We start from the raw sequence: 26,713 nt of genomic DNA, 5'->3' as shown, positions 1-26,713 counted from the left end.
CAATTAAAATTAACCTCTTTTTTTCCTGTGTACAAGCTCTACATCACTGCACACACGGACATAAAGAACGAGTGATACGGTGCTTTTTGTCCGCAATTTGCTTTTTGTCCGCTAATTTTAATATATAAAAACCGTATGATGCTTGTTTACAGTTTGACTCTCTGAACGAAGAAGAATTGATAATACATGTATCGCGAAGAACCTCATTTAATGTTTATACTAGACAAAGAAACAAATAAAAAGAACAAGTTTTAATTTTATTGTGATCTCAATAGCCCTACATTTCTTCTCATAATTACAAAAAAAAAACATAAATCAAAACAATGTATCGACCCCTTCCCCCCCCTTTCCATTTAATATACAGTTCAAGTATTTGTGGTTGAGGAGTTCCAAGCACTTTGCAAGTATACAGATGAAGAAATAAACCAATCTTCCGGGTTAACAGTACGTCAGTGCTTTTATATTGTCTCGTTTTCACTAAATGTTTTCTCGTCCTGTGTTCATTACTCATCGAGCTGAGGCCTTTTAGGCAGCAAGGCGATTTTTCTAACGTGCTGCTCAGAAAGGTAAATATGATATTAAGTTGTATGAAAGCATGATCATGTTCCTTCAAAATGCTAAAAAAAAAGTCAACTTTTAAGAACCATGCTTAAATGCCTTTTACAACCGTGGGAAAATTAGAACTTTAAAAATTTACAAAAATTTAAAAGTTTTTAAAGAAGGACTCAACATAGGAAGGATCATGAAACGGATGTCTAAAGCAAATATATAAATGAAATAAATATTATAATGTTTTTTGAAAAACACAAATAACAATGAAAACCGGAAGATTCCATTGGCGACAATATGTCAGAAAAAGAATGACTTAGTTTGCTGAAGTCTCTCCTATCGCAGAAGGCGGCAATCAAGCTTTACTCTTATAGTTTTGATAAATTTCTAAACCCTGTCAAAACTGAATAATTACATGATTGTCAAAAGAATAGTTTAGTTATCAAAATTTGTTTTACTTCAATTCATGACATATGAAAAAGATGAAATTCTCGGAGAAGCGGAAACCTCTCATCAAACACACAGTAACATGTAGGAAGACGGAAATTCAAATTTGAAACTTAAACTTTGAACTGTGTTATTGTTTAACATCATTAAAACGGAAATATATGTATCAACAATATATCAATTTTGAGAAAAATCTATGCACTGGTGATTGACGATTTAATTATTTTAAGACAAATTTAAATACGTTTTCGTCTATTTAATGTGGTTTCTATACAAAAGTGCACCTTTTTTAATAGGATAACTTTCGTAATGTTTCAGAAAATTAAACAGATAAATGCTTTTCTTTTTTTTCCATATTTAGTTGTAGTTAAACGAGCCCAAGTTGCATGCAAAATGTTACCAAAATATGTGATATAACTCATTTACTTTAACTTGACTTTAATTGAATTTACTGTTTATGAAAACTGCATGTTGACAGAGTGTTACGTATTAGTAATTGAATTGTATTATATATTTTTTTTTCAAAGTCATTTCTTAAATTGCAACGAAAATAATATCGTAAAGGATAACTCATGTGCTCCATTTTTGACTTGAGTAAAACGGTTCCTAAGTATGGTGTCACACCACTAATTCATTTAATTAGCATTAAGAACATGTAAATAAAATTGAGGAAATGGGGAATGTGTCAAAGCGACAACAACCCGACCATAGAGCAGACAACAGCCGAAGGCCACCAATGGGTCTTCAATGTAGCGAGAAAACCTACTCTGACAAATAAATGAAACTTCACTTAATGAGAAGTTTTGAGGCCAAATTGACTTTTTCTTTAATTTGAATTACAACTGTAGGGTAAACATGCTACTTAGTTTGCTTAAGTGTAGAGTGAAGGGTGTTAGCAATAGGCGACTTCCGGAATGTCATTAAACTGACTTACCTCTCCCAAAATACGTGAAAAGTTTTTGATTACATTTTGTTCATAATGGAAAGTTATTTAAAGACTATTTATAAATTTCACTTTTACCCATCATTACAAACCAGAAAGTCTAAACTTAGCAGTAATTGTACTCTACTGTACTGTCGTATTACTCGACCATTCTGAATAAGTCTAAATTTTACTGGAAATTAACTTGACGCCAACCTTAACCATACTTGTATGTATTGATTTGTACTCGACCACTATCTAGACAACAATTACAAGTCTGAACAATACTCGATCAGTCTGAAACATTTGTAATTTCGGGACCCTTTATAGCTTGATATGTGGTGAATGGTTTTGCTCATTGCTGAAGATCTTATAGTGACCTATAATTGCTAACTCCTTCGTTATTTGGTCTCTTGTGGAGAGTTGTCTCTTTGGCAATCATACCGCATCTTCTCAGTTCTTATATAAGTATCGCATGCAACTATTTAACCAAATGTCAGGCTTTTTTAAAACTTTTCTATGTGATCTCAAATTTGCGAGGCCAATAATATTTAGGTAACTGTTATGCAAAATTTTTCATTTTTCAGTATACAAAACATACGAAGGATCATAAAACGGATTTCTAAAGCTAAATATTCTTATTAATGATGCATACCGTTTCTCTATACAAAAATGTACGTGATTGCCAAAGAGATGTCTCTCCCATCAGAGATATCTCTCCCATCAGAGACAACTCTCAATCAGAGACAACTCTCAATCAGTGACAACTCTCAATCAGTGACAACTCTCCATCAGTGACAACTCTCAATCAGAGACAACTCCCCATCAGTGACAACTCTCCACAGAGACAACTATCAATCAGTGACAACTCTCCATCAGAGACAACTCTCCATCAGAGACAACTCTCCATCAGAGACAACTATCAATCAGAGACAACTCTCCATCAAAGACAACTATCAATCAGAGACAACTCTCCATCAAAGACAACTATCAATCAGAGACAACTCTCCATCAGTAACAACTCTCCATCTAAGACAACTCTACAGCAGAGACAACGCTCCATGAGAGACAACTCCCTATCAGAGAAAATCTCCATCAGAAACAACGTACTCTCCACCAGAGACAACATTCCACAAAGACAACTCCCCATCAGAGACAACTCTCCATCAGAAAAACGTCATAAGAGTCAACTCACATCCAGACACAACTCTCAACCAGAGACAACTCTCAATCAGAGAAAACTCTCCACAGATACAACTTTCCATTAGAGACAATTTTCCATCAGCGATAACTCTCCATCAGAGACAACTCTCCATCAGAGACAACTCTCCATTAGAGACAACTTTCCATCAGAGACAACTCTCCATCAGAGACAACTCTCCATCAGAAACTACTGTCCATCAGAGACAACTCTCCACAGAAATAACTCTCCATCAGAGACAACCGTCTATCAGAGACAACTCTCCATCAGTGACAACTCTCCACAGAAACAACTCTCCATCAGAGACAACTTTCCAACACAGACAACTCTCCATCAGAGACAACTTTCCAACACAGACAACTCTCCATCAGAGACAACTCTCCATCAGAGACAACTTTCCGACAGAGATAACTCTCCATCAGAGACAAATCGCCATCACAGACAACTCTCTATTACAGACAACTCTCTATTACAGACAACTCCCATTAGAGACAACTCTCTATCAGAGAACTCTCCAACAGAGACAACTCTCCACAGAGACAAATGTCAATCAGAGATAACGCTCCAGCAAAGACAACTCTTCATCAGAGACAACTCTCCGTTAGAGACAACTAGTCTGTATACAAGGTTTACAAGGTCATGGCGTCTCTCAGACTGTAATGACTAAATTCGTTGGTTCTGTACTGATTGGTACTTTAGTCTGAGAGAACAAGATTTATTTGTTTTGTTTTGTTTTTTTGTTTTGTTTTTTTTGTTGTTTTTTTTGGGGGGGGGGCGTTGATTTTTTTTTAGTAGTTGCATATACTCTTATTTCAGTGCTTTGTGTCTATTGTCTTAAAGTTAGTTGTTTTTGTGTCTCGTACCGGTCTTTTGAGTTTATCCTATTGCATCTACATGATTTTTAAAGTTTGTTCTTATGTTGTACTATTACGCCACTGTCACAGTTTAAATTATGGAAGGATTGTGCGTTCACAAACATGTTTACCCTGCCATATTCTTTTAATAAGTGCCTGTGTTAAATCAGGAGCATGTAGTTAAGTGGTTGTCGTTGGTTCATGTCTTTTGACTCATATTTGATTTTTGTAAATTGTTTTGTTATATATAACATGTATAATATGGCCGTTATAGTTTTCGTTTGGATTGTTTCACATTTTTGATGTCGGGCCTTTCATAACCGACTATACGGTATGAGTTTTTGTCATTCTTGAAGGCCGAACGGGTGCCTTTACGAATTGCTTAAATCCACTTCATTTGAACTCTGATGGATTGTAACCATACCGGACCTCCCTTGTTCTATATTATCTACCTGACTTTTGAACTTGTGTTTTCAATAACTTTCATCAAATATTTGTCACTGGACTTTAAAAATAATCAACCATCAATCAATCAATTAATTTAAACACGTGATAAATCTATCTATCTTCTTAATTCCGCACTGAGTCACAACTTTGACTAGTACGTGCATGCGTGGCCTATTTACAATTTAAAAGAAATAAACTTTCCAGTTATAATACGTTACATTGGTGAACAAAAAAATAAAATATATAACAGTGATTTAATTAATATAAAAAAGAAGATGTGGTATGATTGCCAATGATACAACTATCCGAAAGAGACCAAAATGACACAGACATTAACAACTATAGGTCACCGTACGGCCTTCAACAATGAGCAAATCCCATACCGCATAGTCAGCTATAATAGGCCCCGATTAGACAATGTAAATCAATTCAAACGAGAAAACTAACGGATTGTTTTCCTATGTATTTTTCTTGGTAAAACTGTGTACATGGTATGCAGTGCTTAGAACATTTGCGAAAGAGCAGATATAGAAATCTGCTCTTTGAAGTCGTCAACTGTTGTACAAAGGATTGCTGAGGTTGGAAGTAGGTTCCATTGTACTATTATATGCGCATAAAATGAGAATGTGTAAAAATATTTACTGGTCTGAATTTGGTTATATAGTGATTGGTATGCTTACATTGTATGTCTTGTTCTGTTGTCTGATTTAATGAGAAGATCTTTAGGGTAGACTGCTAAATGGTGGTGTAATTTTATAGAAAACCACCAGTGTTGTCTGTATTCGTCTCAATTGTAATGTAGGTGTTCGAGGATATTTGAGACAGAGCTGCCGAGCTGGTATTGTGGTATTTATTACATGTATAGCGGGCAGCTCTTCTCTGGACCATCTCAATTTGATTGTTTTGAATTTTTGTTGTGAGGGTCCCAGACACAAGAGCTGTACTAAAGCTTAGGTCTAACTAACGAAATGTATTGTATGCCCTTCCTCATATTTGTTTGGGTGATTCTTTTAGGTTACATACGTTTTATAAAATTTAGTTGTCGATTTTCATTTGCTGTTCTATTATTTACATGTTTATTCCAATTGAGATCTGATTGGATGGTTATGCATAAATATTTTGTAGCTGTTTCAGTTTGAAGAATGTGGTTTTTTTTAGTGTGATTCTTAGAATGGAACATTTGTCTGGATGGAATGACATTAACCAGTCCTTTCCCCATTGTGCCGCTGAATCTAAGTCCGATGATTTTGAATATGAATAATTATGATGGTCTGGTAAGAGCTGAAAAAAAGGCAAGCTAAGCGACAGATCAATTGAAATCGGAAAAATAAATCTGTAAAAAATCCTCCTGCCCCCTCGCCTACCCAGAATATAGTCGTACCTTTACTGTTATTTTCCGTGTAGTTTTAATACTCATCCAGCTTATCGTCCCTACAGGGATGTTCTACTAAGGCTGCCATACCATGAAAACGTTTATCACACAGCTCACTTTCTATTATATCTGCATTCATATATTTATTAATGCTATTTAGACTATAAGCGCATCATGTTTATTATGCATGTGTCGTTTAGACTATATATGTAAAAGGAAGAGGGAGAGGAGAGACAGAAGATATTCCCAATGCAAAGAAATACAAATAGAAATTGACCTCTTCTGGCTCACTACTGCAGAACCCCAAAACCACGCCCATCTATATGAGAGTCACGTGGGTGGGGTTAACAGAATAGAGAATAATCATGGACAAAATATAAAGAATAGAGAAAAATAGACAAAAAAAAGGATATATAGAATAATGAGGTGTCAAAATATAAAGAATAGCAAAACATGGGCAAAAAGTAAGAAAAATCAAAGAATATAGGAATGGAAGTTGAGACCGGCTCATCAAACTTCTCAGCCCTCCTATCGTGCATTTTATTTGGGTTTTTTTTAACGATCAGCTGTTCAATATTTAATACTATGAAGCAGTTAGTATAAAGTAAAAACACAAAAATACTGAACTCCGAGGACACAAATCAAATGCTACAGTGTTCCGTGTAGCAAAAGGGGACCTTGGTAACCCTGGCGACGTCCCAGCCGGTTTGTTCTTAGTATTATTTGTATTCATCATGCATAAAGGTACCAAGTTAATACTAGACTAGGTGAGAGGTGGATTTAGGATTGTTGAAACTGAGAGGGATATTCCCAAAAACGGAATTTATATACCGTCAAGCGGACCGAGCCGATTTTTTTTTGACAACTTATTGTAAAAAACATATAAATCGTGAGTAAACATTAGAACTCTTTTTTTTCGTTCAAAGGGGGGAGTGTAAGACCTCTACGTCAACCTGGATCCGCCACTTCGACTGAAACCTTGTCTGATATATTTATCTTCTTCTCTAAGTAAATTCCTCCGCAACGGAGCACCCGTGTCACACGGTATAAAAAAAATCCCTTATTTTACCACGAGATTTTCCGGAGAAATAAGTCCTGAAACGAGTTGTACAATATATGCGCACCAGATTTCGCGCCCCCTGTCAAAAGTCTGTTTCCTGTAATTGTGAAAGAAATGGAAAAACAGACGATTTTGTTAAGATATACTTTAAGATATAACCAAGATATTGTGAGAACACAGAAAAGTAAGTGAAATAAAACAGACTTCAATCGAAAAAAAGTTGGTTCTTCTAGAACGACAGTCGAAATGTAAAAAAATATGAATTTATCAAAATTTATCGTTACCAGTATATAACGACCTATTTACTATGGTTATGAAAAGAAATAAACTAGTTTTGTTTACTTTTTCTAAAAATTGTGATCGCATAGAAGTTTTCATATCAATAATTAAACTTTACGAGTTGTCTCCACTTAATTTAAACTCTTGGACTGTTTTCTTGCTAATGTAGCACCAAGAAACAAGAAGAAAACAAATTGAGGGTAATAAATTATCAAGAAACATATGCATTAAGGTCATTCTTTAAAGTGGTGTTTTTTAAAAATGTATTGGACCAACCATTCAACTTAAAAAAAAGGGGGGGTATGGGTTTTTGTCAAGAGTCCGAAATTTTTTTTCGAGCAAAGCATGAACAATTTTATTTAGCTTTTCATGTTTTTCAAAGCTATCAATTAATCAAATTATCTTTTTCAAAATTTAACACTATAAAGTATGGGGAAAATCTGGATTCAGAATATTTTTTTTGTCTGACATCTGCTTGAACAGAATATTTTTTTTCATCAAATTGGGGATCTAGGAAAAAACCATAAGCCCCCCTTGAATTTAAATGGTCGTTCCCTTAACTGGAGATTTAAACGTAGACTAACTGATTGAGTTATGCAATATCATAATAGGGAATGTTGAGGTTTTTTTATAAAACATTTGTAAAAGGATAATGTCATAATATGAAAATAAGATGTACAATGTAGTTTGAATGCCAATGAGACAACTCATATGAAGGGGATGTCAGCATTCAGGCAAGGGTAAGGATTCAACAATGAGAAAAATCCATACCGTATAGTTGGCTTCTAAAAAGGCCCTGACATGAAAAATGTGGAACAATTCAAAGGAGAAAACAAACGGCCTGAATTATAACAACACAATTTATGAAAAACAAATACATGTATGATTGACAGAAATGAACAGGATTGTGGAAATATTTGTTGTCCCTAGGCATGTAAAATAAAATTTAACTTGTTGAGAAAAAAGTTACTTGCCCTGAATTTCCATTAAGGTACAGTATTCGACAATCGATTGATTCGACAAGAGTTGATTTTCCTTCAGGTTTTAATTCAATTCAATTAAAAAGAATGAACTGAATAGACACATTAACGATCGACTTATTCAACAAATCTTTAATGATAGATCGATCGATAACAATTGAACATTGTTTGTCGATTCAATCAACTCAATTTATTGATGAGGCCTAAATTAAAATATTGTTTGTTTGCCCTTTTCCGACCCTATGTTTTGAAACAGGATAGGTAGGTAGGTAAAATATTTTATTTTTTTCCCCAAAAAAATAACTTGGCTCGGTATATTTTTTTTCATGGGTAGGCAGGAAGGTATAATATTTTATTTTATAGATACAAAATCTGCATAATGTCATTTTTGTCTCTTTTGCTTTTGCTAATAGAATGAAATTCAAAACAGTGTGGCTGTGGCCATTGATTGACACATTAAATTCATCCATTGACTGGGACAATTTATGTGAACGTTTGTATGTAACGACCATTGCTGACTGTGTACTTTTTAAAGACACTTAAACTATGGGGTCACTTAAGGTCCTCAACACCTTAATAAAGTATTTTGAAAAATTAATCAGGAATAACACTATGTTTTGATTTATATCAATTGTATAAATCAAAACATAAAGGTTATTCCTGATTAATTTTTCAAACTATTTTATAATTAAAGGCGTTAAGAAACCTTTGGTGACCCCACAGTTTAAATGTCTATCGTAGGTACGTCGTGAACAGTGGTCGTTACAGACACACGTTCACCTAAATTGTCCCAGTTAATGGATGAATTTAATGTGTCAATCAATGGCCACAGCCACACTGTTTTGAATTTCATTCTAAGTTTCTGGGACTACGCTTCGAAAAAAAGTATCATGTAGAATGTGAAGTTAATTCATATGCACTACTATTTTGTTTTCAAATATCAAAATATAGAGCTGTGCCGCATATTTTCAACGTTTAAATATGCCTGGAACTTTGAACAGTTTTAGCTTGCACTAATATTCTGTACTACGTACCTTGTGCGCTTACCTCTACCTAAAGGTTTTCTGTGAGAGATAACTTTGTCCTGGTAAAATATGTCCGGGCAGACATACATTACTAGTAGAAAAAGTCCCTAGAGTGTTTAAATTTCCGTGTGTGCCTATGTTTCTAATAAAAATGCTACAAGACTTGAACTCACATATTTTACATCGCATTTATAAATGATCTGTATGGAAAACTTGGGCGATTTTACTGCCAAATATTCTCCACTTCACAGGCTTTCGTCACATTTGGTTCATGTCAGATATAAATAATGTAGCAATGCTGGTCGAAGGCATCGTTAACATAATCTTCCTGATCTACGGATCACAAAAGGCCATCCCTACGTAGAATACAACGTCCGTTTACACAAAATACTACGGTTTGTACACACAAATGAACTATTTGGTATTAAACGAACTTTTTTGTAAATGAACCCTGCTCTTCAAGTATAATAATACAGAGTTAACGTACGTCATATCATGATTTCAAAGCGTTCAACATCGATTTCAAACAAATGCTTTGAAACTCTAAATGCAAGTGTTCATGTCAAACGCTCACCTGATACCAAACGGACTAGACCTTTCTTTAAAAAAGTTTTGAGCGGGAAATACAAATAAAAGATTTAGGTAGGAACGAAAAAATAAAATAAAATAAAATCTTGCTGATAAATACAAATAAAAGATTTTCAGGCGGAACGAATTTAAAGGGTCGGTCGGTAAAGGGCAAACAAACAATATTTTAATTTAAGCCTGGAGAATATTTGCCACTGCAACTTGTGTTAATCTTCTTGACTTCACACAGACATATGTCGAATGTGTTTATAAAGGTGATAACTATTTTATTTTAGAATTGAAACTGGGACTAGATTTGTTATTTTTCAGCACAAACAAAATTTTATTTAGATACTCTTTTTTTTTAGGTCTAAAACATAGTGAACGCTGAAGAAAAGAGTACAGAAATATGAAAACAATAATGTCCTGTTAGATATATATATGTGGCCTACAAAGATCTATTATATAGAAAGAAGGAAAGTGATTCAGGTAAATTGTGCAGTTAATTCAGAATATTATGAAACTTTAAAATTATATAAACATGATAAACAGTATTTATTTACATAAATAAATATATACATATTAGCTATAATAGGGTTTTCTGTCTAGCATAAAGCAATACATTATTTCATATCCATGTTGTTGAAATATTCATACACCACATGTAGCTGTAAACTTATAGTAGAGAAACTGTAAATGTGATGAATTACTAAATGTAGTTTATCAGGCAATAGACAAAAATCATATTAAATGTGTTGAGTACATTAACTACAAACTAACAGCTCAGAGTCTGAAAAGTCCATTTTTTTGCTCAACCAGTAATGTTGAGTACAGATTTTAATTGACATGCTTGCCCAAACTTTCAGGGTTTGACCTCTGCGGTCGTATAAAGTTAAGGTGACTTGTGTTTAAATGTGTCGATCTCTCTGAAATTGTACTGCAAGGTACCATAACCATGATAACAGACAGGAATTGAGTTTGGGGTAAATTACTCCAAGGGGGGTTAAAAGAAAAAAAAAAAATGGGAGAGGATTTTTTTCTTCATAATTTTGGGGTTTTTGTCGAGCCTGCAACTTTTGTTGCAGAAAGCTCGACATAGGGATAGTGATCCAGCGGCGGCGGTGTTAGCTCACTTCTTAAAAGCTATATATTTTAAAAGGTGGAAGACCTGGATGCTTCATATTTTGTATATAGATGCCTCATGTTACCAAGTTTCCGTCAGTTACATGTCCATTGTCCTTGACCTCATTTTCATGGTTCAGTGACCACTTGAAAAAAAAGTTAAGATTTTTTGCAATGTTAAATTCTCTCTTACTGTAAGTAATAGGATAACTATATTAAAGGGAAATCACACTATTGTTTATACGCATCGCTCTCGGCGCCGCCATAGTGTCGTACCTGTATTATGACGTCGCCGTTTTCGATTCCGCCGTAGAGGTTGCTAATTTATGAAAAAGCGAACGCTCGAAGGGGATGTTCCACTAAAGCAGTAGAAATGATAATGGACATATCATATTTTTTACAACTGATATGTTGTACTAGCGAGTTTCTAGATTGTATTGGGGTTTACCTGCGGAATACAAAATAATGGGCAAATACTGCAGAATAAAAGGCCAAAAAAAAAGATTGAATGATGAGGTGCTAAAATATAAAGAATAAAAAATATTGGAAACACAAAATAAACATTAATAAATGAATGACCCACTATCCAGACCATTATGATAAAAAGTATCTACCAATACAAAACACATAATCATCATGCATAATCAACACTGTCTAAGAACGTTGGAATTTCATAGCATATTCAATGTAACTTAGTATCCTCTCCGACCATTTTCTCGATACCGAAGTCGGTGACATATAATTTTTTTTTAATTTTCTGATGTATATGTTCAATATCTAATTGAATTCTAAACTTCCAAAAATATTATGGACTCATCTTGACCTTAAGTGCAAAAATGAAAATGCTACTAGAAATGGACAAAATGTATGGCAAAAAAATAGCCGAAAGTGGTAATGAAATGACACAACTTTGGCAGCGTATCGCCGCGATGCGGTATGTAGGGTTCAGCGTATATTTTCGGGGGGAGGGGGGGGGGGGGGGGAGGGGGTGGTACATATAGACTAAGAGTACCAGCATGTTATCGTATAGCTATCGGAATCTGTAGTTTTCTGTTCAAAAGAGGATTGTAAATAAGAACAATGAGTTTCAACTTACAGTTTTTTCATATCACATGCATGCAACGTCATAACTATTATAGTCTTCTATACTACATGTATAAATAATTCATCAAACATCTCATTTCATATAAGTATTTATCCGGCTCAGCCTGTCGGGTTTTTACAAAGCAGAGTAAAATTCATATGTTCTAGTTCTGAATATGCATTAAACTTGCCACTGGACGTAAATGTGTGAAGTCCTATTTGAAATCGTTATTTATTTCACATGTGACGACAGAAATGATCTAAGTGTGACTGTCGTCCATCTTTCCTAAATGTTCCTTTGATATCTAACGCCTCTGAACCCTGAACAGTTGGGGCAAGTTTGGGTACAATATTAAAGCTTGATACGGTCTAAATTTGGATTGTAATAACATTTTTGACATAATATAGGTTTCTGACACAAAATAAATGTGGTCAAAGATATTAAAAATCTATTGTGCAATACTGTTCAATTGGAGATTTCTTTTTGAGATATTTCGAAAAATTTGGGAAAAAAAAAAATTAAACGCCACCCCCTCCCCTCTTGGAGTAATTACCACCAAACTCAATCCCAGCCTTCCCTGTGTGGTATGGAACCTTGTAGTACAATTTTAGATAGATCCATAACACAAGTTATTGTAAAATAGTAATTTTAGTAAAATGCTTGTTTGTGGCCCCTAATTCTTGAACGTTTTGAGCAATTACATGTACCCCTTAAATCAATTTCAGCCTTTCATTTGTGATATGGAACCTTGTGGTACAATTTCAGAAAGATTCATTACTTCTCAATGTCATATTAGAAATTTATGAAAATCAAAAGGGTATTTACATCAACAGATATAAACAATTTATCAAAGTTGTATGAAAATTGATGAAAGCGATATTGAGTTATAATTGTCCCCTTTTTTAATGGATTTACTCGGAAACGTAAATCAAAATTTATAAAAAAAACAAAAAAAAAAAAAATTTATGAAAATCAAAAGGGTATTTACATCAACAGATATAAACAATTTCTTTAAAGTTTTATGCCAATTGGTTAAAGCGTTTTTGTGTTAATGTCCGACATGTGGACGACGGACGGACGGACAGATGTCTACCATAATACGTCCCGTAACCACTCATATAGACAAATGTTTTGTGCTGATGTTCATGTAATATTTGCCACTGAAAGTTTTACAAAAATCAAGAAAAAATAATAAAAAGTAATAAAAGTTCAGATGTAGGTTCGAGTTTAGATCACTCAATGTGATCACTGTCGACACTGATAAAGGGATATTGTCGGAGACCGTGACTGAAAAAGACATCCAATTTTTTTACTCTTTATTCTTTGGTTCTTTCAACAAAAATAGCCAACATGATATATCAGAGAGTGCTTAAATATTGGCACACAAATTCAATTAATTATTTTCAAATTAACTATTATTAATGAGGCTGGGGGGTGGGGGGGGGGGGGGGGTCAGAGGGGTCCTGATCACGAAATCCCGGTCTTAAAAACATGAAACCCCGAGGCCCAGAATTAAAAAAAAAAAATCCTGACATCCCGAACATCGAAAAAAGAAATCCCGGATCCCAAAAGGGTCAATACCGAAATCCCGAGCTTAGAAACACTTGATCTCGACGTCCCGAAAAAGGTCCTGCCCCCCTCATTAATCAGTATTGGCAAAAATAGGTGCATTTACCACAATGAAAGATAAATGTGATAAAAGAATGTACATTCAAACAAAAAGAGGTGCACCAAAAGAAAATAGAAACCACTCTTAATTTCATCGGATCTCAAAATTTAAACTCTTACCAGAATTTTTACTCTGTCTAACGGTATAACTCAAGAAGTTTCTAAGTGTAACTCGAGCTTAAACTAGAAATCTTACTTGAAAAAATATTCGAAATATAAAACTGGAACTCGAACTTAATTTGTGTCGATTATGGAGCGTTGTGTAATAACAGAAATGTTAGCCAATTTTCTTCCGAAAACGGTGTCATTGAGGGCTTTTTTTTTAAATGCCGAGTTTGTGGCATTTCAGGTTTTATCTTCCCGGTGCAATGGACAAGTTAGTGAATTTATTCTGTTTCTAGTCTAAATGGAACGTGTTACTTTTCAGCCCAGATACCCTCAATCTTCCGAAGTAGAAGATTCTAAATCTGCTTTTTCCTATACAACAAATGCAATTAAAAAATTTAGATGACTCCAACTTTGACAATTACTTTTTAATATTTAACTGTTACTGTATGTTTAATAATGAATAATCAAAACACCTTAAAAAAAAACATTATTATATGAAAAATATATATATATATATTTAATATATAAGTTTAACCCAATAGTTCCAAGCATTGCAAGAAATGCTGCTATGCTAGCAACGTCGTTCTATAACGTTAAGAGAAAAAGTTAGAATTCCCGCCAAAAATTGATAATAAGATTATTTCCACTGTAGCGGATTTAAAACATCGGTGACCCCCCTTTTTTATTAATGCTTTTAAAATCTCCCCTGAAGCTGCAACTAATGCAGAAGTTTGAAGGAAAAAACATTAGTAGATTTTTTTTATTTCAAGAAAAATCTATAATAAACGGCAATTATAAATGGCGGGAAATGTAAAAAGGCCTTACAAAATAAGGAAACTTAGAAAAATAAATGTGTATAAGATAAAAGTTACAATTGAATGTTTTAGTTAAACCAGTTAAACATCGTTTTTCAATAATTTTGCCTTCTTTAAGAATTTTTGAGCGCTATTTCTATATTACGGTATAACGCAATTCTTTACTTTTTGATGACGTCATATCTCGAAAACAACATCGGTGACCCCAATTTTTTTTTCGCCTAAAATGTTGAATTAAGTATGCTCTGTCTAAATGCAAAATTTCAATGAATTATTATTAGTAGTTTAAATAGTGTGATTTCCCTTTAAGTATGTGCGTACCTTGTAAGGTCCTCATGCCCGTCAGACAGTTTTCACTTGACCTCAACCTCATTTCATGGATCAGTGAACAAGGTTAAGTTTTGGTGGTCAAGTCCATATCTCAGTTATTATAAGCAATAGGTCTAGTATATTTGGTGTATGGAAGGACTGTAAGGTGTACATGTCCAACTGGCAGGTATCATCTGACCTTGACCTCATTTTCATGGTTCAGTGGTTATAGTTAAGTTTTTGTGTTTTGGTCTGTTTTTCTCATACTTTATGCAATAGGTCTACTATATTTGTTGTATGGAATGATTGTAAGGTGTACATGTTTAGCGGGCAGATGTCATCTGACCTTGACCTCATTTTCATGGTTCAGTGGTCAAAGTTAAGTTTTTAAGTTTTGGTCTTTTTATCTAATATTATACAAATGTTATATGCCAAAGGTCAACTATATTTGGTGTATGGAAATATATTATGATCTATATGTCAGTCCCGCAGGTTTTATTTGACCATGACCTCAATTGCACGGTTCATTGCACAGTGTTAAGTTTTTGTGTTTTGGTCTATTTTTCTTAAACTATAAGTAATAGGTCAACTATATTTGTTGTATGGAAGCTTTGTTAGCTGTACATGTCTGCCTGGCATGGTTCATCTGACCTTGACCTACTTTTCATGGTTCATTGGTCTTTGTTTAGCTATCTTGGTTAATGTTAAGCTTATGTGACAGTTGTAATCAACTTTATACTTAGGACTATCAACATAAAATCAATGATTAGTAAAGAAGGCGAGACATTTCAGTGTGTGCACTCTTGTTATACTGATATGGCAGGAGATACACACCAATTATTATATTAAGTATTGTGCAATAGCATAGGACACAAAATGTTGTGCAGCTGTTTTAAACATACAATGCATACCACCGCCACATAGGTGTGTAAAATGGGGTATGTCCATGGACAATCAGGAAATAATTGGTCATTTCACGAACAAACAAAAAAAAAAGACCAGCTACTGGTTGCTTTTTATCAACTTTCAGAAAACAAAGTAATAAGGCCTAAATTAAAATATTGTTTGTTTGCCCTTTTCCGACCCTATGTTTTGAAACAGGGTAGGTAGGTAGGTAAAATATTTTATTTTTTCCCCAAAAAAAATAACTTGGCTCGGTATATTATTTTTCATGGGTAGGCAGGTAGGTTTAATATTTTATTTTATATATACAAAATCAGCATAATGTCATTTTTTAGATATAGAAATATCATTTTTGTCTGTTTTGTTTTTGCAAATAAGTTTTCTTGGACTATTAGTTTTGAAGAGAAAAAATATCACGTAGAATGTGAAGCACATATATTCATATGCACTACTATTTCGTTTTCAAATATCAAAATATAGAGCTGTGCATCATATCTTCAACTTTTACATGCCTGGAACTTTGAACTTGCACTTATATTCTGTACTACGTACCTTGTACGCTTACCTAAAGGTTTTCTGTAAGAGATAACTTTGTACTGGTAAGATATGTCCGGACAGACATACATTACTAGTAGAAAAAGTCCCTAGAGTGTTAAAAATTTCGTGTGTGCCTTTGTTTCCAATAAAAATGCTACAAGAATTAAAACTCAATTGTCACGTAGTTTTAAACATCGATATTTATAAATGATTTGTATGGAAAACTTGGCGATTTTACTGCCAGATATTCTCTTCTTTACAGGGTTTTGTCACTTTTGGTTCATGTCAGATATAAATAATATAGCGGCATCGTTAACATAATCATCCTGATCTGCGCATCACAAAAGGCCATTCCTAGGCTACATAGAACATGTAGAATACAACGTCCGTTTACAAATTAGTTTGTACACATGTTGATAATTTTGTATCAAACGAACTTTTTTGTAAATGAACCCTGCTCTTTAAGTATAAAGCCTTAAGATACAGAGTAACGTACGTTATATCATGATTTCCTCGATTTCAAACAAATGCTTTGAAACTTCAAATGCAATTGTTCATGTCAAACGCTCAGGTGATACCAAACGGACTGGACCTTATACATTAAAGATAAAACCCGAGGATTCCGGTAAAAAAGTTTTGAGCGGGAAATACAAATATAAGATTTTTGGTAGGAACGAAAAAATAAAATAAAATAAAATCTTGCTGGTAAATACAAATAAAAGAATTTCAGGCGGAACGAATTTATAGGGTCGGTCGGTAAAGGGCAAACAAACAATATTTTAATTTAAGCCTAAGCTTTAACATGTTTAACAAGCATGAAAACACGTAAAATAAAAGTTACAAACATGCGAACGAAAAATAAAATTTGACCATCCATGTCATAAACGAGGTAGACTGTCTAATGGATATTGGTTTCATCCTTTGGCAGGCAATCTCGCTTTTGAAATCCAAACGAAAGAAAAAAAAATCAATCTATTAACAATAGCATTCCAAATTGTTTATGGATATTTGTTACTTTTAAATTGATGTCTAAATTCACGTTTGGACGGGTCCATTTCAATGGAATTATGAATCAAAAGGAAAACAAACTTATGGTAATGGGCTTTTAACATAGGTTTCGTTTCACAAAATTATTTGTGTCAATAACGTTTCAAGGTCAGATTTGATTGCATTGTCTATTTTTAGGCACTCAAACACAACAAATTATGCTTAGATTTCTTAATATTTATTTATATTTAGATGGTAGTTTTTCACAAGAGGTCTTAATATAATTAACCTATTAATAGCCAGTGAGGAAGATGCATTTGAAGTTTCCTCTTTCAAGTCTTTGTGAAACTACAAATTTATATAAAAACTTTTAAAATATTCAAATTTAAAAGGTTAACTACATGTATTAATGTTAGATCAACAGGACACAAAATGACGTCATGCTATAATGAATATGTCCAAAAAACTTTTCCACTAATTAGCTTTGTATGGTACATGTACTTTTTAGCTCACCTGGCCCAAAGGGCCAAGTGAGCTTTTCTCATCACTTTGCGTCCGGCGTCCGTCGTCGTCCGGCGTTAGCTTTTACAAAAATCTTCTCCTCTGAAACTACTGGGCCAAATCAAACCAAACTTGGCCACAATCATCATTTGGGTATCTAGTTTAAAAAATGTGTGGCGTGACCCAGTCAACCAACCAAGATGGCCGCCACGGCTAAAAATAGAACATAGGGGTAAAATGCAGTTTTTGGCTTATAACTCAAAAACCAAAGCATTTAGAGCAAATCTGACATGGGGTAAAAATGTTTATCAGGTCAAGATCTATCTGCCCGGAAATTTTCAGATGAATCGGTCAATCGGTTGTTGGGTTGCTGCCCCTGAATTGGTAATTTTGAGGAAATTTTGCTGTTTTTGGTTATTATCTTGAATATTATTATAGATAGAGATAAACTGTAAACAGCAATAAGGTTCAGCAAAGTTAGATTTACAAATAAGTCAACATGACCAAAATGGTCAGTTGACCCGTTTAGGAGTTATTGCCATTTATAGTCAATTTTTAACCATTTTTCGTAAATTAAAGTAATCTTTTACAAAAATCTTCTCCTCTGAAACTACTGGGCCAAATTAATCCAAACTTGGCCACAATCATCTTTGGGGTATCTAGTTAAAAAAAAAATGTGTGGCGTGACCTGGTCAACCAACAAAGATCGCCGCCACGGCTAAAAATAGAACATAGGGGTAAAATGCAGTTTTTGGCTTATAACTCAAAAACCAAAGCATTTTGAGGAAATCTCACATGGGTTGAAAATGTTTATCAGGTCAAGATCTATCTGCCCTGAAATTTTCAGATGAATCGATCAATCTGTTGTTGGGTTGCTGCCCCTGAATTGGTAATTTTGAGGAAATTTTGCTGTTTTTGGTTATTATCTTGAATATTATTATAGATAGAGATAAACTGTAAACAGCAATAATGTTCAGCAAAGTAAGATCTACAAATAAGTCAACATGACCAAAATGGTCAGTTGACCCATTTAGGAGTTATTGCCCTTTAAAGTCAATTTTTAACCATTTTTCGTAAATTAAAGTAATCTTTTACCAAAATCTTCTCCTCTGAAACAACTGGGCCAAATTAATCCAAACTTGGCCACAATCATATTTGGGGTATCTAGTTTGAAAAATGTGTGGCGTGACTTGGAAAACCAACCAAGATGGCCGCCACGGCTAAAAATAGAACATAGGGGTAAAATGCAGTTTTTGGCTTATAACTCAAAAACCAAAGCATTTTGTGGAAATCTGACATGGGGTAAAAATGTTTATCAGGTCAAGATATATCTGCCCTGAAATTTTCAGATGAATCGGTCAATTGGTTGTTGGGTTGCTGCCCCTGAATTGGTAATTTTGAGGAAATTTTGCTGTTTTTGGTTATTATCTTGAATATTATTATAGATAGAGATAAACTGTAAACAGCAATAATGTTCAGCAAAGTAAGATCTACAAATAAGTCAACATGACCAAAATGGTCAGTTGACCCGTTTAGGAGTTATTGCCCTTTATAGTCAATTTTTAACCATTTTTCGTAAATTAAAGTAATCTTTTACAAAAATCTTCTCCTCTGAAACTACTGGGCCAAATTAATCCAAACTTGGCCACAATCATCTTTGGGGTATCTAGTTTAAAAAATGTGTGGCGTGACCTGGTCAACCAACTAAGATGGACGCCACAGCTAAAAATAGAACATAGGGGTAAAATGCAGTTTTTGGCTTATAACTCAAAAACCAAAGCATTTTGAGGAAATCTGACATGGGATGAAAATGTTTATCAGGTCAAGATCTATCTGCCCTGAAATTTTCAGTTGAATCAGTCAACCCGTTGTTGGGTTGCTGCCCCTGAATTGGTAATTTTGAGGAAATTTTGCTGTTTTTGGTTATTATCTTGAATATTATTATAGATAGAGATAAACTGTAAGCATCAATAATGTTCAGCAAAGTTAGATTTACAAATAAGTCAACATGACCGAAATGGTCAGTTGACCCCTTTAGGAGTTATTGCCCTTTTAACCATTTTTCATAAATCTAAGTAATCTTTTACAAAATCTCCACTGAAACTACTAGGCCACAATCATCTTTGGGGTATCTAGTTTGAAAAATGTGTCCGATGACCTGGCCATTCAACCAAGATGGCCGCCACGGCTAAAAATAGAACATAGGGGTAAAATGCAGTTTTTGGCTTATAACTATGAAACCAAAGCATTGAGAGCAAATCTGACATGAAGTTAAATTGTTAATCAAGTCAATATTTATCTGCCCTGAATTTTTCAGATAAATTGGACAACTGGTTGTTGGGTTGCTGCCCTCCAATTGGTAATTTTTAAAGAAATTTTGCCGTTTTTGGTTATCTTGAATACTATTATAGATAGCGATAAACTGTAACAGCAATTATGTTCAGCAAAGTAAGATCTACAAATAAGTCAACATGACCTAAATGGTCAATTGACCCCTTAAGGAGTTATTGCCCTTTATAGTCAATTTTTAACAATTTTCATTAATTTGGTAAATTTATGTAAATTTTTACCAAATATAGTTCTCTGTTTATACTAATGGGCAAAGTTCATTATAGATATAATTGTAAGAAGCAAAATCGTTCAGTAAAGTAAGAACTTCAAACACATCACCATCACCAAAATACAATTTTGTCATGAATCCATTTGTGTCCTTTGTTTGATATGCACATAGACCAAGGTGAGCGACACAGGCTCTTTAGAGCCTCTAGTTCTTTTTTATACGACCGCAAAAATTAAAAAATTTTTGGTCGTATATTGCTATCACGTTGGCGTCGTCGTCGTCATCGTCGTCGTCCGAATACTTTTAGTTTTGGCACTCTAACTTTAGTAAAAGTGAATGGAAATCTATGAAATTTTAACACAAGGTTTATGACCACAAAAGGAAGGTTGGGATTGATTTGGGAGTTTTGGTCTGAACATTTTAGGAATTAGGGGCCAAAAAGGGCCCAAATAAGCATTTTCTTGGTTTTCGCACTATAACTTTAGTTTAAGTAAATAGAAATCTATGAAATTTTGACGCAAGGTTTATGACCACAAAAGGAAGGTTGGGATTGATTTTGGGAGTTTTGGTTCCAACAGTTTAGGAATTAGGAGCCAAAAAAGGGCCCAAATAAGCATTATTCTTGGTTTTCGCACAATAACTTTAGTATAAGTAAATAGAAATTAATGAAATTTAAAGGCAAGGGTTATGACCACAAAAGGAAGGTTGGGATTGATTTTGGGAGTTGAGGTTCCAACAGTTTAGGAATTAAGGGCCAAAAAAGGGCCCAAATAAGCATTATTCTTGGTTTTCGCACCATTACTTTAGTATAAGTAAATAGAAATCTATGAAATTTAAACACAAGGTTTATGACCATGAAAGGAAGATTGGGTTTGATTTTGGGAGTTTTGGTCCCAACAGTTTAGGAATAAGGGGCCCAAAGGGTCCAAAATTGAAATTTGTTTGATTTCATCAAAAATTGAATAATTGGGGTTCTTTGATATGCCGAATCTAACTGTGTATATAGATTCTTAATTTTTGTTCCAGTTTTCAAATTGGTCTACATTAAGGTCCAAAGGGTCCAAAATTAAACTTTAGTTTGATTTTAACAAAAAATGAATCCTTGGGGTTCTTTGATATCCTGAATCTAAAAATGTACTTAGATGTTTTATTATTGGCCCAGTTTTCAAGTTGGTCCAAATCGGGGTCTAAAATTAAACTTTGTTTGATTTCATCAAAAATTGAATAATTGGGGTTCTTTGATATGCCAAATCTAACTGTGTATGTAGATTCTTAATTTTTGGTCCCGTTTTCAAATTGGTCTACATTAAAGTTCAAAGGGTCCAAAATTAAACTAAGTTTGATTTTAACAAAAATTTAATTCTTTGTCTTTGTCCAGAATAGTAGTTGAATCAACTTAAATCATTGTTTTATACAATATACAATGTATATTCACTTTTACTACCAACTGACAAATTAAAACAATCTTTACCATTCAGTGATAACAAGCACTTTATTTTACATTTTAATATTTTATGATGTATTTAAATGAGTAGTTATTGTTGCAAACTCCATTAGAAATTTGAATATTGAGATCAGTTTTGGAAAAAGGGAAAGGGGGATGTGAAAAAAATGGGGGGGGGGGGGGGGGGTTATGAGGGGTGGGGTAAATTTTTCTCATTTCAGATTTCATAAATAAAAAGAAATTTCTTCAAACATTTTTTTGAGACGATTAATATTCAACAGCATAGTGAATTGCTCAAAGGCAAAACAAATATTTTAAGTTCATTAGACCACATTCATTCTGTGTCAGAAACCTATGCTGTGTCAACTATTTAATCACAATCCAAATTTAGAGCTGAATCCAGCTTGAATGTTGTGTCCATACTTGCCCCAACCGTTCAGGGTTCAACCTCTGTGGTCGTATAAAGCTGCCCCTGCGAAGCATCTGGTTAATTCATGACAGGTACATAAAAATTCAGGGAAAGTTTTACCAATATTTATATAAACGTGAAACAATCTTAAATTGAGCTACATGTATTTTTTTTATATTTTCAGTTTGAAGATCTACTATTAGTACTTATTGATTCAAGGTCCAGTCAAGTTATTACTATCTATAGGTCAGTGAACATTACATTGATATTGTATTGGAAAGTTTAATGATTTTTTTATCAAATGAAAATCAGAAATATATTGAAATTGTAAATGTGAATTAAAGGGGAGATAATCCAGAGCTATAGGATTCATTCTTAATAGTACTAGACCAGTGTTTGTATTACAGGGGAGATAATCCAGAGCTATAGGATTCATTCTTAATAGCACTAGACCAGTGTAAGCAGTGTTTGTATTAAAGGGGAGATAATCCAGAGCTATAGGATTCATTCTAAATAGCATTAGACCAGTGTTTGTATTAATTCTTTTAGAACAAGGTTAATATTTTGCACTTAGCAACTTTTGTGACGGGATACAAAAAATAAACTGACACAATAACAAAATTAATTGTAATTGGAAGTTGAAACTAATTAAACATTGCAAGCATTACAAAAAGAGTTGTTAACTTAGAACAATGTAGAAATCAAATTGTTCTTTATGATTGTAAGATGGGAGGTCTATGTCAATGAGACAGCAACCAATCAAAAAAAGAGGTCAACATTTTATTTAAAAATAGATTAGTGTCTGTAACGTGTTGTTTTTATTTCATTTATATTTTCAGTTTGAACATCTATAATGTCTATTATCATGATTATTGTTTTCTATTTGATAATTGTCCAGTCCTTGTGTTCAATGTCCAGTCCGTGTGACCATTGTCCAGTCAATGTGATCCTTGCCAGTTGACTTCCTATTATAGGTAAGTTTAATTGTATGTGAAATAGATAGAATCATTTACTACTGAAATTTGTTTATAAAAAATGAGGCAAATGTAGAATTATAACTCTGACAAGGGGAGATAATTAACAGATATATTTTACATTCAAAATATCACAACACCAGATTTGTGTAATTTATTTATGTAATAAACAAAACCCTAAAACATCTTGTAAAAGTGAAGGTTTAAAGGTCTATATCAATGAGACAGCATCCAATCAATGAAAGAGGTCAAATTTGTATCAAACAATAGGCAATGATAGACAAGCATCTTTATAATATGTTATAATTATATTTAAACCTGAAATAGAAACATTTATATTCTCATTTTAAACATATATCATCAGTATTTATTTGATCCCTGTCCAGTCAAGTCAATCCCTGTCCAGTCGATTTGATCTCTGTCCAGTCAAGTTGATCCTTGTCCAGTCAAGTTGATCCTTGTCCATTGGAGTTGATCCCTGTCCAGTCAAGTTGATCCTTGTCCAGTGGAGTTGATCCCTGTCCAGTCAAGTTGATCCTTGTCCAGTCAAGTTGATCCTTGTCCAGTGGAGTTGATCCCTGTCCATTACAAAATAAATTACATTTCGGAGTCGAAACTAATTAAACATTGCAAGCATAATTAAAAATAGAGTTGTTAACTAAGAAATCAACTTGTTCTGTATGAGCGTAAGATGGGAGGTATATTTCAATGAGACAGCAACCAATCAACAAAAGAGGTCAACGTGGTTTTTAAAAATAGACAAGTGTCTCTATAACGTGTTGTTTTTATTTCATTTATATTTTCAATTTGAACATCTATTATGTCTATTATTGATTTTTATTTGATAATTGTCCAGTCCTTGTGATCACTGTCCAGTCAATTTAATCATTGTCCAGTCAATTTAATCATTGTCCAGTCAATGTAATCATTGTCCAGTCAATTTAATCCTTGTCCAGTCAATTTAATCCCTGTCCAGTCAATTTGATCCTTGTCCAGTTGAGTTCCTATTAAAAGGTAAGTGTACATTGTATGTGAACTATATAGGCTCATTTACTACTGAAATTTATTTCAAAAGAGACCTGAATGTAGAATTTTAACTCTGACAAGGGGAGAAAATTAACAGATATTATTCACATTCAAAATATCACAAGACCTGTGTTTTTGTAGTAAATAAGACGGTAAAAACAAAGAATGCATCCTGTATGAGTAAAGGTTATGAGGTCACAATCAAAATATCACAAGACCTGTGGTTTTATGTAGTAAACAAGACACTAAAACAAAACATGCATCCCGTATGAGTAAAGGTTTAGAGGTCTATATCAATGACACAGCAACCAATTAATGAAAGAGGTCAAATTTGTATCAAACAATAAACAAGCATCTTTATAACATGTTAGTAGTATTTCAACCTGAAATAGAAACATTTATATTCTCATTTTAAGAATCTGTCATCTGTATTTACTTGATCCTTGTCCAGTCAAGTTGATACCTGTCCAGTCAAGTTGATCATTGACCAGTTGTTTTGATCACTGTCCAGTCAAGCTGGTGTTATAGGTAAGTGTATATTATATGTGAACTATATTTTAATATATATGATCATTTACTTCTGAAATTTGTTTCAAAAGAGAGACACATGAAGAATTTTAACTCTACCAGGGGGAGGTAATTAACAGATATATTTCACATTTTATACACCAAAGACACTAAAACAAAGATTCTAATGCAATTCGGATGTAACAATTTTTTTCATTGGCTAAAAGTTGCTGTCAAATCCACAGTTGACCAGGCGTAACTAAGGAGGGACCCGCCATTTTGAATTGATTGAATCAACAAATGTTCGATTACTACTATATAATCGAAAATAAAACAACACCTACCTCGAATTCGCCGTTTTAATGTAATTTTATCCGAATTTGAAGCGTACAGGTAACGTAATAACCTCCAGTTTGTAATTTTTCATTTGTATGACGTCACTTTTAGCCATGACGTCTTTGTGCCAAAATCATTCATGAAGTGTTGCGGATTTTTTTCTATTTGTCAAATTTAATAATTTTTTCAAGCTTTATCGTATTTTTTCTTTTTGTAATGCATTAGAATCGGAATAACAGTACTGTAGTTGAAGAGTTGCCACCGTCAATTTTGATTTGACGGTCGCAAATCTCCGTTTTACTGACTCTGCTACGCGTCGCCAGTAAAACTGCATTTGCGACCGTCAAATCTACAATTGACGGTGGCAACTCTTCAACTACAGTACTGTCATTCCTTAAATGCATCCTGTGTAAGTGAAAGTTTAGAGGTCTATATCAATGAGACAGCAACTAATCAATAAAAGAGGTCAAAATGGAATCAAACAACACACAAGCATCTTTATAACATATTATTATAATTTCAACCTGAAATAAAAACATGAATATTCTCATTTTAAACATCTATCATCAGTATTTATTTAATCCCTGTCTAGTCAAGTTGATCCTTGTCCAGTCAAGTTGATCCCTGTCCAGTCAAGTTGATCACTGTCTAGTGGAGTTGATCCCTTTCCAGTCAGACTTTTGTTAAAGGTTAGTACATCATACATGAACTATCATAGGCACTTGTCTCAGAAAAAAAAATCCCCATATACCTTAAAATAACACAAGGTACCAAACTCGAATTTTTTAAAAAGTTCACCTTGTTGTGAAATTCCGTTATATTTCGATTTATCTGTTGTCAACCTCACTAAAACTTGTTATGCCTTAAATTTAAATGGATTTATCTACACAATGATGTATTACATGCCTACCTTTGTTGTCTGAATCATTTTGAGCAGGCCTACCCAAGTATATCAACCTTAATTATTTCGTCTACCAACACCCCATTGGAAATATAATACTCCAGGTAAAGGATGAATTATAAAAAGTATTTAAGAAAAAACTGTTTGTTTCTGTCAGTATCGAACTTAACATCCAGATAGTAAATTTGTAAAAGATTCTGTGAAAAAAATCCAAATAGTGTTATTTGAGGTATGTGTAATTTTTTTAGACTCAAATTTTCCCATTCCACCAATGTCGTTCAGACTCTCTCTGGACTTAACATATAAAATAATATAACTCCAAGGAATATTTAATTTTAGCAAGGGACCTTCCCATAAAATTTGACCAATCAGAAACCGAGACATATAAAGAGAGTCGAAAAATACCTTTTACTGCGAGTCAAGCTTCATTCATCTTTATGTCACTATCAACATAATTAAATCATAAAAAGTGAAGCAGGCAGGACATTTCAGCATGTGCATTCTTGCTTTATTAAGAGTAGTGTGTGTTTGAAGATCCTGGAGGGAAAGGGGTCAGTAGGGGGATAGTCATTTATTACATGAATTGATAATGTGATTCATATAAATTATGTATTCCTTTTTAGCTCACCTGGCCCGAAGGGCCACGTGAGCTATTCCCATCACTTTGCGTCCGGCGTCCGGCGTCGTCCGTCGTCTGTCGTCGTCCGTCGTCGTTAACTTTTACAAAAATCTTCTCCTCTGAAACTACTGGGCCAAATCAAACCAAACTTGGCCACAATCATCATTGGGGTATCTAGTTTAAAAAATGTGTGGCGTGAC

General features: G+C 33.8%; 1 long non-coding RNA gene across 1 annotated transcript in view; it reads left to right on the top strand.

The window, feature by feature from the left end:
- Positions 1-483: 483 nt before the first annotated feature.
- Positions 484-26,713, top strand: part of LOC143054579 (uncharacterized) — a 38,784-nt gene continuing 12,554 nt past the window's right edge. Inside the window, exons 1-6 of the long non-coding RNA XR_012971738.1 lie at positions 484-566; positions 10,072-10,192; positions 22,335-22,396; positions 23,049-23,124; positions 24,567-24,678; positions 25,586-25,682. This is a non-coding gene — a long non-coding RNA (uncharacterized LOC143054579). The remainder of the gene's footprint in view (positions 567-10,071; positions 10,193-22,334; positions 22,397-23,048; positions 23,125-24,566; positions 24,679-25,585; positions 25,683-26,713) is intronic.

The sequence above is a fragment of the Mytilus galloprovincialis genome, chromosome 12, assembly GCF_965363235.1.
Source record: "Mytilus galloprovincialis chromosome 12, xbMytGall1.hap1.1, whole genome shotgun sequence".
Classification (NCBI taxonomy): domain Eukaryota; kingdom Metazoa; phylum Mollusca; class Bivalvia; order Mytilida; family Mytilidae; genus Mytilus; species Mytilus galloprovincialis.
The sequence above is the reverse complement of the archived record's forward strand: the minus strand, read 5'-3'. Positions and strand labels throughout refer to the sequence as shown.